This window comes from Pinus tabuliformis, chromosome 8, assembly GCF_031772625.1.
Source record: "Pinus tabuliformis cultivar Carrire ecotype Pingquan chromosome 8, CPIR1, whole genome shotgun sequence".
NCBI lineage: Eukaryota > Viridiplantae > Streptophyta > Pinopsida > Pinales > Pinaceae > Pinus > Pinus tabuliformis.
The window spans coordinates 1054096870-1054110044 of NC_142294.1; the positions used below are offsets into that span (position 1 = coordinate 1054096870).

Below are 13175 nucleotides of genomic sequence, written 5' to 3' on the forward strand. Positions count from 1 at the left end.
TAAAATCTTTTCGACTCTACTAGCACAATAAATTACCCCAAATTCAAGGTAAATCCAACAATTCCACCGACATAAACAACCCAACCTTAATACTTATATATCTCAAAATATTAAAATTATCATTCCTCAATTCTCTTATAAAAAAGACCACTACTTTGAATTTCATAAAAGAAAAATAATTGTAAAACTATGCAAAAGAAAAATCCTACTCAAACAAAAAGGAAAACAACAAAAGGGCAAAAACAATTATACCTTCATGATGGTGTCCCTTCTTTGCCTTATATTCATAATTTCCTTTTATTGCTCCAATGCTCCTCTTCCATCAATCACACCCTCCATAACTAATGAGCATCCAGAAATGCAATTGTCATAGGGCCAAGTAATCATCCCTAGGTATTAGCCAAATGGGTAACTTAGAACTTCCTCTGTGACATTTGACTTTACAAAAAGGTTCATACCCCTCATTATTTTCTTGCACGATGAGGCCTCCTGCCCGAGCCATTTCCCTTCTTGGTAAGGAGAACAATGAGTAGTCATGCGAAAAAGGTTATAAAGTAACATGTAAGAATGATCACGTCCTCACATATCCACTTTATCTAAGTGGATTTGATGAATTAGGTTAATAACAATAATTAATATTTAAAAATTAATTTAATTTATAAATTTCATTATAAACCGATTAAATATACAAAAATAAAATAATGACATTTTCTATTTACATAAATATTAATTAAAATCAAAACACTAAGTATATAAATAATTGTCAAGACGGAAATTCAGATTTGAGTGACCCTTAAGATTCAATTAACCTCTTAATGTCGCAACGTAACGTAACTCCACATTTTAGCAATATCATAAGAAGCGGAATTCACAAAATGGAGCCACGTAGGATCCTAGAGGGAAGAAGAAACCGCCACGTAGGATCCTACAAGGAAGGATACACCACTAAGTTGTACATAACGTATCACATTACTTGGAGTTTGAGAGTACGTTCTATGAATTTGCTAAGTCGGTATTCAGGTGAAAAACTTGCGTATCACGTCACGGTGGGGCAGAAGACGAACACACGCAAAATGATGCAGACCATTTAAGTGAAGCAAAAGAACATTTAACCAACCAACCATTCTTTTGTCTCTGAAAATCATAAAATGCGCCCTTACGTGTTGGATTCGCGACTTGCTGGTAGTTCCCACTATGTAGTTACAACGTGATGGATTTAGTTTCCCACTCCTACCGGTACACAGCGCAAGAACGGAATATTCTGCTCTGCTCTGCTGTTCTGGCCAATTGACAGAAGGAAAGCACGCAAAATTATTTGTGGGCAGATATTTTTAATTGAATTGAAGTGCAAAAGACTGGAAAATTTTGAATAAAATGGAATTGAATTGAATCGAAGTGCCAAAGAGGAGAGAATATTCAATTGAATAGAATTGCATTACATAGAAGACGGAAGATATTTTCGCAAGGGTCAGTCTCTTCCTCCCCTCTCCTCTGTTCTCTTCTTGCTTATTCAAGGTTATTGCATAAACTTGATTCTGGTCACTTATGCTTCAACTATTTCCATAATTCTTTTACAATTCAGGCGTTTCTAAGTCGTTTAAGGCAGTAAACTCATGGTCGCACATCCTGTTAAAAACTCTGGATGTTAAATCTCTTGAACGGTTTCAAAAGTTTTTCTTGGACCCTTGCCATTGAATTCTTTTAACAACAAAGCGACTCCCTTTTGATTCTGATTTATTTAATTGAATTGACATAGATGTTTACCACAATCTGATGGGAAGAGAGTACCTTGAACGAATCAGCCCCATTAAACGCGAAACTGCTTTCAAAGATGTTGCCTGTTGATTTGGAAAATTGATTGATAAAATAATGTGGATTGAATTGAAGGAGCGACCTTAAGTATGTTATGTAACATAAGAGGGGTTTCTTCTCAATATTTGAATATACACACAACATCTCTCTCCCGTGCAAAAATCTCAGTCCTCATTGAGGTGAGGCTATCATCCCTTGCAAAATCAGTAGATTGCCCAGTGGCTTCTTCTGGTGGGTTGTTGCAGTAGTTTATCCATCGAATATTCCTCAATTCCTCTATTTCAGTGCCTTCTCTCTCTTTATTTCTGCCCCATAATTCGAACTAGAGCATGCACCTTGTACTCTTCTTGTCGCACATCAACATACGTAGGAAAAACAATATCAAAATGAGAGGCAATTTTTTCATTAAACTTACATGAAACACAGGGTGGATCTCAACATCAGGGGGTAACAGCAAAGTAGGCAATTCATTATTTTCTTTATGAGTGAGACACAATACCTTGGTGAGAACTTTATGCACTTTCCTACGACAGGGAACTGTTTAGCTTCACTCATTCTTCATTGTGAGGCATATAGCCACACCAGGAAGGGGTCAGACCTAGAGAGAACCACTCTGGCGGAAATATTCGATGACAATAAGATTAAAGACATTGCAAAGAAGGCGATGAAGATGATGCTCTATAGAACAGTTTTTGAGAGACACACCCCTTCAAGGGCAACCAAATGAGTAGACATGTAAATAGGCTGGGAATTTCCCACCCACTTAGTGTGATAAAATTGAGTTTTCCTTTCTTATCAGTGTTAGTATCTTCTTTTATTCATCCTCTCTCTCTTTTCTCTGTCCCTTTCATTTTCTCAAGCCCCCTTACCCGCCCACCCTTTCTTTTTCTCAAGACCCCTTACCCGCCCACCGTTTCTTTTTCTCAAGGCCCCCCGCCCTCGCACCCCCACCCTTCATGGTTTGGGAGTGTGCAGATGTCATGAGCTAGCGGAGAGCCCATTCTACGCCCTCTTCTTTATGACTTGGAGTTGTTTTTAGTGGAGATCCTATCCTCCACCTTTTCTTTATGACTTAGTCATTTTTATGGGAACTTGTGGTTGCAAAGAGCCCATTCTCCACCCCCAAGGTCTTTTGTTAAACCATGACTGGGGTGGAGGGAAGAGGTATATTTCACTTCCGATCCATGCGTTTCTTGTTAATTTCTCTGGTTGTCCCAACCATGTTCTTTATTCATCTTCAGAAAGTTGAGTTGTTGATTGCTTGTCCATTGCTGGAGACAAGACGTATTAGTGGGAGAGTGTCTCATTTCATCTATTTTGGCACTTGGACTAGGATGGTGCACTTGCTGCATAAAAATATGTAATGTTGAAGAAAAAATTGGAGTGGTGAGTTTGCACTTGTGGGTGCATAAAAATACTGGGTGTTAGATAAAAATATTTAGAGTAGGTGAGCTGGCACTTGTGGGCATGTTCACGTCTACTTGACACATGTAGAGTGCCATGTTCTTATCTACTTTGGCACATGTAGAATGCTCCACTTTTGGACCCAGTCTAGGGTTAGGGTTTTACCGTACTTGTAATTCACTTCTCTTATTCTATAAAGGGAAGGAGAAGCACATCACTTCATCAACAAGAAGATAGAGGAGTAAGCATAGAGAGAATGTAACGTCTTGTTGTATGACTCTTCATTTGGGTTGATGTAAATTTTGGAGAATGAAGTGAAACTAGAGTTTGCTAGTGATTAGCATGTGGTGCCCTAGCTAGGTTTTGTTGTGCTTGTGACAAGATTTGATCGGGATACGCTGCAAGAGTTCTACATTTCCATCTGGGGATGAGCTGATTTGTTGTAATATTATTGTCTTTCATGTGAATATAAAGAGATGGATTTTCTGTCCCAAATTATGTTGTAGATCTGACTTATATAAATCTGATTTTGGGTGAATTTACTGCTGATTTATTGCGTTGTTTTAATGAACAGCTAGATTAAAGCTGAGCTGATTTAGCATGCTTAATTTGCATTTGCAGATCTGACTTTATAGCTAGTTTGGCTGCTGATTGCTAACATAATTTTCAGATCTGATTTGAGGGTTATATCTTGCCCTAAATACTGTTGAAATGATCTAATGATTATGCATCGTGGTGACTACTCTTTGCACGTTGCATACAATGATTTGTTGTTGAAGATTTGGAAGTTTGAATGGGGGTTTTGGACAAATTAGTTTCAACTTTTTTCTGAAACATTTTTGGGTGTAGGTTCGTGGCATTTTGTGAGGTGTGTTTCCTTTCAACTTGTACTTGATGATAAAATCCCTAATGCACAAGGTACAACTCAAGAGGAAACTACTAGGACAGTCACCCCTAGGAGGATTGCTAAGGCAAAAAAATGAGGCACAATGTGATATGAGAGTAGCTTTAGTAAACAATTGTTTTGTAATTTAGGAAATAAAATGGGTGATGGAAGGAAGTAGAGATTAGTGCAAATCCAACAAGGGCAATGGAGTCAAGGAGGGTATCTAAGAGGGCTTATGTTCTTATGCATTAGCAATGGAGGTAAGGCTAAAGACTTAATAACTTCCATTGTAAGCTTGTTGTACTTTAACACAAAATTCTACAAGGAAGAGGTCCAAAGGATCCACCTTCAACTGCACAACTTAACTTTACCCTTGAAATTGAAGTTAATGAGCATGCTAGAATTCTTGGAGGATATGTAAATAAAACTATTACACATCAAAGACTAAGATAATAAATGAGAACATAAGTGTTACCACACATGCAAAACTCCTTCCAAGTGGTAGATTTTATCCTTTAATGGATCAAGTTGATAGTTTTCCATGTGTAGAAGAAATACTACTTCAAACTTTAAGTTCCAAAATATTTATGCATTCAATAAAGAAAGAGCCCTTATAAGTCACATATGCTCCAAGAAAGATGTGGTCATTAAGCTCCAAGTAGGGGAAGCTCCAAAATTCCAACCATAAAAACATGAGAGAGAGTAAACCCTTATATAGTTTTCAACCCAACTTTTCTCAACAGTAACATAATAATTGTTTCCCTAGAGCCATTATTTCCTCTAAGGAATACAATACAATAGCCTCTTCAACAACTTCATTACTAAGAGTAGCTATGATTTATTGAGATCCATTTTCTTCTCCAAGAATAATCAATAATATATGCTAGGAAACAAAACATTAATGCTCTCATGTAACCAACTCCATGAGACGAGTGAACAATAATAAAATAAAGGAGTTGGCTATGCAACAACCTCCACAAAGTTCTGCAAGGTGAAGCATTTTCATCAATATTCCCTAAAAATGTGTGTAATGTGACCTTAAGAGCTAGGGCGCTCCCCATCATGGGCATACATCAATAATGATCTCCCCAAGTAACCAAAGTGCTCAAGCAATAGAGGTGGGCTTCTCCTCAAATGAGTAGTCAAAATGCGGAGAGAATTTTGTACTATCCTAGGATAATTTTTTGGCCCTTAGGGTTTCAAAACATGGAATATATATTGCACTAATATCACAGCAGTCTTTACATCTTTACAATAACCATTAAAATGCAGTAACAGATAGATAAAAAGTATCATAAAACATCAATTGTATTCCAGCTAAAGATAAATAGTTTTGATCCCGCAACAGTTTTCTAGGGTTGTTTTGCAAGCCACAATAGATTAAGACTATTGCCAATGACTAGTAGGCCCACAAACCGGAACAATTACTAGTTGTAATAACAGTAAGGAAAACCAAGCCAAGTGTGCTGATTCCACAAACAATTTTAATTCAAATTACATACTATTTGACCTAGAATATGCTGCCGTAATGATGCCCTAATGATCTGACCTTCTTATTTCCATTAATGTTCCGCTTCTCAGGTTTGATTGTTTGGTTAATTCCAGTTGACTGGTATGTCGACAATCCCCTATTTACTATTGTTACTACATTGGAGGACGTTGCCTCAGATTGCGGCTAGACTGGTTTGCGGCCCTGAATTCCTCAGACTATCCTCCAATTAAGCTGCATATTGAATTGTCTTCAATCAATCAAATTGTCTTCAACGAGCTGCAAACAGAATCCTTCAATTAACCAAATCGATGCCAAATCAGTAGTCCACAAGCTATCCCAGATGAGTGATAGCAGATAGGAGAATAAGAGAGATTACTAACTAGGGTGAATCTTTCACCACTGAAATTAGTAGAGACTAGCTAGGGTGGGATTACCTCCACTGAAACTAGACGAGGAGAAGGGGTATTAAAACCTTCAGAGCCTCAACTCACAAAAAACAGAGGTATTCAATCCAAATTCGATGATGCCAAAATGATTCCAACTCTCTTCTATTTATAGATTTTCTTATGGGGTATACTAGAATGTGAGGGATTGCAAGTGCAACCCTCAATTTGGGCTTCCCCATTCTATTTGGCAGGAGGAAATACGGGCCATCCTAGCATAAGTGAGTCAACTCATAGGTGCGTAAGCTGGCCTATAGGTGTGTATCTTTGACTTGCCTAATGACAAGGAAGGATAGCTTGCTTCTTACTTTCCATCCAGAGTAGATCCATCACTTACTCTTACTCTAGTAGATCTTCTTTATCTTACTTCTGTATCTTACTTACTCTTAATTAGGATGGATGATTGGGTTTTTCCCCCTTTATCAAGACTATAGCTTGTGGGGTTGAATAGGCTACTTCGTATGTAAGATACCCTCCCTGAGATACCTCAAATGTTCCCACTAAAATATCCAGTGTTCCATGGGGACGCATTCCCGAGGGTCAGGTGCACGCAACCCATTTGGGGAGTTGTGCGTTTCCCCAGTGTGGGGGACGTGACTCCCCAAAAGGGGTGCTTTTGGGCGTCCCCCTCAAATTTGTCTAAGAACACATTAAAGAAAATTTGAAAATTCACGTATTAAAAAACTTATAAAATAAATAAAATAAAACAAAACTTAAAAAAAAAAAAAACCTAGGTTAACCTATTCATTTCCCAAATTCTCTTTCTCATCGTTGAGCTCTGTTGTGTGCACTCTTGTCGTCGTTGAGCTGTGCTCTCTTGCCTGCTGTTGAGCTGTGCTCTCTTTTCCAATGTCAAGATGTGCTCTCTTGCCTGTTGTCATGCTGTGCTCTTGTACTGTCGTCGAGCTGTGCTCTCTTGCCTGTCGTCAAGCTGTGCTCTCCTACTGTCGAGCTCTGCTCTCTTGCCCGCCGTCGAGCTCTTCTAGAATGATGAATGATGAATTTAATTTTTAAATCAATGTAGATTATAGAATGATGAATGATATGGATCAATGTATTTGAAATTTCATTATTGAATTTTATTTTTGAATCTCATGGTATGGATGAATGATGAGTATGTCATGTGAATCATGTATGTATCAAAATGAATGATGAGGATGGATCAATGTATGTCATTATTTAATTCAATTTAGAATTTAAATTTTATGTGTGGATCAGTGTATTACTATTAGTCTAAGTCACAGGACACGTCCTCCAGGGTTCCGTGTCCCGTATTTTACGTAATGGACACGAAAACAGCCCTAATACATGTCGAATACGGTTTTTATCGTGTCTTGTAAAATGGAATACGTATTCGTCGTGTCCTGAATTTGGAAAATGCGTATTTTGTTGGTAGAAAACGTTGCCTGCATACGCTGCAATTTTTTTTGAAAGAAACAAATAATTTTTGAGTGGGGCAGCTTAATGATCAAGTCTAGGCCCTAGTATTGATATGCTATTCATGGTAATGTTAAATTCTTAAAGTAAAAGTGACATTCTCTTTAATCTTCATTTTCATCATTTTACTTAAATTTTTAACATTACCGTGAAATGACTCAGGATGTTTGAGAGTGGTTCCGGCCTCATTGGATTTCATATGGAGAAAGTAGAATTTTAGATTTCATTCAAAATGCAGCAGACTTATCAGTCTTTCAGGATTTCAGGATTGGGAGATTGTAATGTTTCCAGGTGACACCACCTGCCCGGGCTACCCCTGCCACCAGTAGAGGTAGTGGTCTACCTCCTATAGCTCCTACTTCTAGTTCTTCAGCTTCTAGAGCATAGCAAACTCCACTGCCAACTCCACCAGCACCAACATCTACATCTAGAGGGAAAGAGAAAGCTGTGGCATTTTCTCGCAAGAGGGGCAGAGGAAATCAATAGGATTAGACTTTAGTTATTTTCTTATGTGCTTGTAAGTTGTACATGAACAATGAACATTGAATATTCAAGAATCAAGACCAAGCATACAACATTCTAATTTCTAAATAGTAAATTTTGATCTATTTATTTTTTTAAAGTGAACTATGAACTTTGAGAAGTAATTATATTTTAATTTGATTAGATAAGCTGCAACCTGCAATTTAATATGGATAAAAAACTATATTTCGGTATATATATATATATATATATTTTATTATTATTATTATTATTAAATATATATAAAACGTGTCCCCCGTGTCCTGTTTCCAGGTCGCTGCATTTCGTATTGAATACTCGTATTTACGTGTCCTCCATGTCTCGTGTCTTCTTGTCATGTGACTTAGCTATTAGTCTATTTATGCTTTCATTATTGAATATGAACTTGAATTATATATATATATATATATATATATACACCCCGACATCATCCCCGCACCCCCAAAATTTGAGTGTACTCCCACATGTCCTCCCTGTGCATCTCCCCACGCCCGCGTCTCCCTGCCTCGGAGTCTTGGTGGAACATAGAAAATATCTGATTTTTACTGAGTTTTTCTCTCAGACATTTTGTTAAACAGTTTGAGTGCCAATGGTTGTAGGTTCACTGTTATAGTTTTTCTTTTTTTTTTATTGCAGAAAGAGATGCACAGTACCAAAATACGGACCAACAAAGAATTCAGACCAGCAACTTATAATTGATATTTCCATTAGCGAAATGTACATTCCCCTGATAAACTTCACAACAGCCATATAACTTCAATTTCATAAACTGATATGACACTTTACAAGGCAAAGAAGCAAAGAACCTAGGTCTGCTACAGCATTAAAACTTCAGTATATCCATCTTATTGAATGTTTTCAGCAGTATGTTCTTCAAGAATGGTAGCTCCAGGATGGATATGATTTGTCCTTTTTTTCACAGAAATATTAACCCCACAAACACACTGTATACACAGTACACTGGACCAGCAACTCGTGCTTCAAGAAGGCTGACTGTAACTCGCTCCAAAGTTTGAAAAACTCAGTCCACGTGAACAGTTCTCTTGTGGCAGTCAACTCAGCCTAGAGAAGCAATGATTCTGACCTCGTATCACAGTTATAAACTCAGCAGAACTCAGTCCAGTGAAGGTTATTACTTGGCCCTCCTTGGAAGGAAAACTCCACCAGCAAAACAAGAATGTCACAGCCAGCAATATTGGAGCAAACTGGGCCCTCCAGCACAGTGATATTTGACCCCTTTTGTGATGGTGAGACTCAACCAACAAGGAGATAAACTTGGCCCTCTCACGCAGTGACCCACCTCAGCTCCATCTTCAAGTGGAATTCGTCCTCTCTTTGGATATGGATTCAGCCTGAGTAAGAAATGCAGAACACCAAAAGTCAATCTGTAATATCCCTTCCCATAAAAATCTGATAAGTGCCTTTCAATTTTTGTAAATTATGGATGGGAAAATTTTGGATACAAACTTATGAAAAACGGGTGGACATTAATTAAATTAATGTTGTGTGGTAGTGGAGGCCCCAAACATTAGACAAAGGGTAGATTAATCACATAGTGGGATGTGGGGACCAGGGTTGCGGGGGAGCCCCCCCCCCCACACGTCCCCGCTCCGAATTCGCACTCCGATTGGGAGCTATTCAGGAGCTCGTCAGGAGCGCGCTCCCTGCAAAAAAAACGCTCTTTAGTTTTTGGGGAGCGTTTAGTCTTTTTTGCAGTAATATTCCAAATGCAATTTTTTTTCAAAGAAACAAATAATTTTTAAGTGGGGCAGCCTAATGATCAAGCCTATGGCCCTAGTATTGATATGCGATTCATGGTAATCTTAAATTCTTAAAGTAAAAGGATGAAATGTCATTCTTTTACTTAAATTTTTAACATTACCATGAAATGACTCAGGATGTTTGAGAGTGGTTCCCACCTTAGTGGATTTCATATGGAAAAAGTAGAATTTTAGATCTCATTCAAAATCCAGTAGACTTATCAGTTTTTCAGGATTTTAGGATTGGGGGGATTGCAATGTTTCCATTGGATTTTGTCATGTATTAGGGTATGGAACTCGTATTTAATCAAGAGCACCAATCCCTCTATGTACCTTGATGTTAGTGACATTGGTTGTCGAACTCCTCTATCATGACCCTCCTAAAAATGTACGCATCACTCAAGCAAAATCTTGACTTGACATGCTATGCTTTTTCTATCTTATGTTAATGCTTAGAGGGTGATATTAATGACAAAGATCCCTATACAGATCCAGAGGTAATGACAAAGATACCTCTGGATATTAATGCTTAGAGGGTGATATTAATGACAAAGACTTATCAGTTTTTCAGGATTTTAGGATTGGGGGGATTGCAATGTTTCCATTGGATTTTGTCATGTATTAGGGTATGGAACTCGTATTTAATCAAGAGCACCAATCCCTCTATGTACCTTGATGTTAGTGACATTGGTTGTCGAACTCCTCTATCATGACCCTCCTAAAAATGTACGCATCACTCAAGCAAAATCTTGACTTGACATGCTATGCTTTTTCTATCTTATGTTAATGCTTAGAGGGTGATATTAATGACAAAGATCCCTATACAGATCCAGAGGTAATGACAAAGATACCTCTGGATATTAATGCTTAGAGGGTGATATTAATGACAAAGACCCTGATTTTCCAACAAGACTAAAAAATTAGACATTTCTCATGGCAGCAAGAGGCCCAAGCATTTGCAATAGATAATAGATTTACTTGTCTTTTCTAGTTTTTAGTAGTTTTTATAACTATTGACTCTTTCATATTTATTATGATATTTTTTGTAAACAATATATGACAATTTAAATTTGAAGTTTGAAGTTGGCAATTATAACTCATTAGTAATGAATTATGAATATGATGCTTCGTGAAAGTTGTTTCATTTCATTTCATTTTGTAACATTTCATTTCATGTTAGATGTTATTTGTTGTAATGGTTACACTTAGCTTACAAGTACAACTTTGGTGATTAATGATGATAAATGTTATATATTGAATTTTGAAAGCTTGAAACTTTAAGATTGATGAATCATGAGACTCAATATGTTGTATGTTACTATGGTACTAACTTGTGGACGTGGTTGATGAAGATTATAACTTAGACAATTGTTGGTATATGGTTCAATCTATGTTTTTTATATATAATTCATCATTCTACATGCTTTTGTTGACATATATGCATTAAAATATAAAAAGTGTAAAAAAATATATATTATATAAAAACGCTCCCAGAATCACTCCCAAACCAAGAGATTCTGAAAATATCGCTCTCGCTCCCATTTCCGTTCTCGCTCCCCATTTTCACTCCCGCTCCCCAGTAACCTTGGTGGGGACCACCCCATGATGAAATACGCACCCCTTGATGGAGAAATTTGAATGGCTAAGGAGGGGGCTCAAATTGCTTGGTGAAGGGGCCCACGTTAAGGAAGAGAGCAACCATTATAAATAAGAGGAAGGCAACATCATTGAGCACTTTTGATCATATGATATTTTACACTTTGTTGCTCAAGTTGTTCAGTTGAGTCACAGGTGTTCTTTAGCACGAGAAGTTCCAAGGGGAAATCTCACCTTTTTCAGTGGACCACCAGTGCCACCCTAGGGAGGCAAATTCTATTCATTTTTGGAGTTCGAAGGAAGATCACACTTTTCTAAATTAGCTGGGACGCAATTCAGGGAGCCACGCAGTGATTGGAGGAGAGAAGAGCCGGAGTGGGGTTGTGTTGTTGTTGGGGCACTCTTTGATCAATTTGCTAGCATAGGAGGGAGATTTGCAGGGACAGAAGCATCACACAACAACCATTCGAATTCCTGGAGAAGGGCACGTGTCATGTTGCTTAGGAATCACATAGTCTTTCGTAGGGGCCAAGTGTGGGGGTGGCTTGTGGAAGGAATTGAGGAGATGGGGTTGCTTGGAATTGGATTGGGGAAGATTGTAGTGGATTTTCCAGCATTTTGGAGGAGTAGAAAACAAAGAATCTGTTGTAGGTTACATTTTATGCTTGTGGAGGAGGGTCAAGCATTTGGGGTCAATTTTGGAGCTTCAAAACTAGGACAAACCCTTTATGGGTTTTTCTGGGTTTATTCAGGAGAGGCCAATATTAATTTGGCAGAATTTTTTGGGCAGATTTGATGGGTCAAACAGGGGGGAATTTGGGTCAAAATTCAAAGGTCAACATTTGGCCAATTCCTTTGTGGATTATTGGTGGAGAGCCCGGAGTTAATTTTTCGGAATTTTCTGAGCACCGGAGGAGGCCCTAGTAGCTATTATTTGCAACCAACAATGCAGAGATCGTTGGGGACAACTACATTGCATGTTAGAGTAGCTAATTTCATCACCTGGATATTGTTAGCTTGCCTTAGGGAAGCCCAGTTGCATGCTTGCTGATTTTACTTTTGTACCCAACAAATATATCAATAAAATGGCTCAACTCAACGCAATTTATGGAGATTCCTGGTTGTTTAATGTGTTGTAAATTTTTATATGTGTTTTTGCTATGTTTGCTTTGTTTATCATTGTAAATTTCCATTAGGAATATTACAGTGGTATCAGAGCATGATTTTGGCCAGCTGTGGGTCTAAATCACGCTAATGCTCAAGTGCTATTGTGGGCTAGAATTCCAGAGGCTAAAACACTAGTCCCACATTATTCTTCAGATTGAACTTGTGCCCAAAAATGTCTCAGCAGGAGAAATTTGAAAATTATACTAGGAACCTCGAGAGACTGGTGGGGCAGCTCGAAGAGTGGGTGTCAGCAAGGGCAGCAAGAAGAAAAAGTAGTTGCTGACCTGCAAATGAAGAAAATAAGAGGAGCATGACTAGTGAACGAAATGCTGGTATCAATACTACAAAGACAAAGATGGGAGGCAAAGGTAGTGACAAGATGAGAGAGAACATACCCATTGAGGAGGGAGTTCATCTAGATACATTCCAACCAGTTGAGCATGAGGCTAATGGCATGCAGGAGGAGCACGAGGATACGCCTGGTGTGACGCAGGAGTCAACTCTGTTGGAGTTTCCTTTGGTAGCTCGAGTAGACAGATTGGTGGAGGTAGTTGAGCACACATCCATTCTTGAGGTGTCCCTTGATGAGGCACCCAGGTGTATGACAGAGCTTCAAAACTACAGCCAACTACAATTGATTGATGAGGATGTCTTGC

At 38.2% G+C, this 13175-nt stretch overlaps 1 protein-coding gene across 3 annotated transcripts in view; it reads left to right on the forward strand.

Moving 5' to 3' along the window:
• The first annotated feature begins 1036 nt into the window (after positions 1 to 1036).
• The window catches only part of DGD2 (digalactosyl diacylglycerol deficient 2), a 227703-nt gene continuing 215564 nt past the window's right edge, over positions 1037 to 13175 (forward strand). The window contains exons 1-2 of one of the 3 annotated variants that reach the window (XM_089373269.1): positions 1041 to 1467; positions 8953 to 9383. The gene's annotated coding sequence lies outside the window, so the exon portion shown is untranslated. Of the gene's footprint in view, positions 1468 to 8952; positions 9384 to 13175 lie in introns of all 3 variants that reach the window. The other 2 variants (XM_089373268.1, XM_089373267.1) reach the window with 2 other exon arrangements.